Source organism: Grammomys surdaster, unplaced genomic scaffold, assembly GCF_004785775.1.
Source record: "Grammomys surdaster isolate TR1022 unplaced genomic scaffold, NIH_TR_1.0 138, whole genome shotgun sequence".
In the NCBI taxonomy this organism is placed as follows: domain Eukaryota; kingdom Metazoa; phylum Chordata; class Mammalia; order Rodentia; family Muridae; genus Grammomys; species Grammomys surdaster.
The window spans coordinates 1,437,558-1,440,678 of record NW_021604596.1 but is presented as its reverse complement, the minus strand read 5'-3'; the positions used below and the strand labels follow the sequence as shown (position 1 = coordinate 1,440,678).

General features: G+C 37.2%; 1 pseudogene; it reads right to left on the bottom strand.

The window, feature by feature from the left end:
- Window positions 1-1,158: 1,158 nt before the first annotated feature.
- On the bottom strand, window positions 1,159-2,034 carry LOC114617797 (annotated as a pseudogene).
- Window positions 2,035-3,121: the final 1,087 nt, after the last annotated feature.

Sequence of the window (3,121 nt, the reverse complement as noted above, 5' to 3'; positions counted from 1 at the left end):
GCATTCTGATAGAGGGAAACTCTTCCATACAAAATCAGGAATGAGAAAAGGATGTTAACTCCTTTACTCTTATTCAACACACTGCTTAAAATCTGGGCTAGAACAATAAGGCAAATAAGGAAATGAGAGAATCAAATAAAAACAGAAGCCAACATGCCCCTTTTTGAAGATGATTAGACTTCACTAATAAATTCACAGTTGATAAATAATTTCATCAAAATTGTAGCATTCCAAATAATGGGCAAATATCAGTAACCTTCTTATATAGCAATGGGCAAATTACTAAAAAGGAATTCAAGAAAACAATCTTATTAATCACACACACACACACACACACACACACACACCAAAACAAAACACCTGCTAACAAAACTAACCAAGGAAGTGAAAGACCTTTACAATGAAAACTTTAAGATGCTGATGAAAGAAATTGAGAGAGATATGCAAAGATGAAAAGACTTGCTATGCTCACAGACGGACAGGATTAATACTGTAAAACAGTCATCATACCAAGATCAGACTACATATTTAATCAATCTTAAACAAAACAGTAAGACTTCTCTTTATAGAAATAGAAAAAAATACAAATGAACATACATGATATTGTGTATGCATGAACACACACAAACACACACGAAGGAATATGTACAAAGGAAGAGTGAATCTGAGGACAGTGTGTTAAGTGAAATAAGCAAATCACAGAAAGATAAAAGCAACATGATTTAACTTACTTATGATATCTAGTTGTTGTTTATTTCTTTGTTTGTGTTAGCTGCCAGGGTCTATTATATAACCCTTCTCATGCAGAACTGAAACAGGAGATTAGGTCACTCTTGGAGACTTAGTGAGTTCTGTATGAAAAGCACTCAGGTAGATAGCTAGATAGCTAAATAGCTAGATAGCTAGATAGCTAGACAGACAGACAGACAGACAGACAGACAGACAGACAGATAGATAGATAGATAGATAGATAGATAGATAGATAGATAGATAGAATAATGGATGGATAGATATAGAGAATGGGTGGATGGTTAGATGATGCAATGTTAAATAAAGGAAAGAAGTATACCGAGAGATTAAAATATAAAGAATTAGCTCTTTTTTTGTTTGATCAATATGTTTATTGTCTTCATGAAAAAAATCTTCATGAGAATTGCTTTAGCTTTCAGCAGCCCATTCCTGAGCTCTGAGGAAGCTTTGCCTTGTTTTGAGCAACCTGGTCTTTTGGGACAACCCCACATCTTCTTTTTCATTTCTCTCTTTGGCTTCTTCTCACAGACTGGATTCTCTGTGACAGCAGCATGATCTTTCTTATACATCTCCTCCATCATATCTGGAGTTACATTGTTCTTGATGTACTATGAGTACTATTTTTTATACACATCTTCATCTTCCTCCATTAGGTAGCGCATGTAGTCTGCCACATTCTGACCCATGATGTGCTTCTGATATACCTCTGCATTGAGCATCTTGCTTTTGGAGTCATAACCAGGGAATAGTTTGGTACTATGAGGGATAGACAAGCCTCCATCCACAGCTCCCTTCAGGGCCCAAAAGCTTTATTTCCAGTTGTAATTTGGGCAAGCCCTGCATCCAAATAGCAAGTGAAGGCCCCAGGCTGACCGTCAATGCTTTGCACATTGTATTAATCTCCATTCAACTTCACTAGCCCTTCATAGATCATCTCCATGTCAAACCTATTCAGAAGCCTGTGGGTCAGCAACAGGCCGGTACAATATGTTGCAGCATAGTTTGTTAACTTTCACACCATATTTTGGAAGTTCATGTGCATATGTTGTGCAGACGATAACATCCTCTTCTATATGGGTGTACACAATCTGGTAGATGATATCTGTTAGTTATAGAAACTATCATCCTGTATTTGTGTGTGTTGTACTTATTCTTGTCCAGGATTAACAATTGTTTCCATGCATAGTAGTCAGTTTTGCCCTCTTGCTGCCTTCTAAATCTCACTTGGTATCTTTTAAAGTAGGCCTTACCCTTGACAACTTTCACAAACCCCATCCTGCAGAACAGTGACCACTAACCGTGGCTCCACAGTGACCTCGAGAATTAGCTGTTTTTTTAAGAGTAAGAAAGTAGGCAGGAGAGTCAGAAGTGCAATAGTGGTGTCAGTAGTTTGTGTCTGTGACATTTCCTTATGGTTTTTAACCTAAATGAAACAGACAACTTCTGAAGGAGAATAAACTCTTCCCTAGGTCTCATGACTTGAAGCAGGAAGGTCAATAAAACTGATATTTACAAAAAAGAAAAATATTCAAAAGAGAATAGAAAAAGAAAAGAGAGTGGAGAAAGAGGGTGGAGGATGTCCTTAAGAATTATCAAACTGATTGAGTGATTCATTCCTTCTTGGGATAGTTAGTAAGGATAAAGGGACAGGTACAGGTCTTTCTTTGGAAAATTCTGTTCTCACCTACTGAAAATGTTAGATGTGTGTGTGTGTGTGTGTGTGTGTGTGTGTGTGTGTGTGTGTGTAATGACCTGCTGCTAGAATTAAAAGCCAAGCCTATTAGGGACTTGGAACCCTAAATAAATTTCCTCCTATTGCATATAGTAAGTGAATTTTGAACTGATCTAACATCTATGAGGCCCTAAGTTCAACTCTTACACTTGTGGTGTAGTAGTAGTAGCAGTAGTAGCAGCAGTAGTAAAAGAAAAAGGAGAGTTTGCTCTCAGAGACTGCTATCTTGGGACTGGCTCCTCCAATAGATGTCAACAACAAAGCATAGGCAACTGGTGCAGGCACGCTAGATGGCTTATTATAGTTTTCGTAGTGGGCCAGCATATATCCCATAATCCATTATTGCCTTGTACTAAGTGCTGTCAATGAGAGGACACATGGTAGATATTGTGGGCAACCAACATTCACATAGTTTCCTATTAGATGCAAATATGTTACTCTGAATTAGACTTCAGTGGACATTCCTATAATTTGAACTGCTAAATGAATACAAATGACAGCACGGCATGGCCATTAGTGCTGATTTGCACAGTAATGAATTTATGTCACATCTGTTAAAATTCTTGGAATATGCAACTCAAATCCTTTTAATGCTTACTTAATTAAAGAGAAAAAAAACTTTAGCACTATGACAATTTA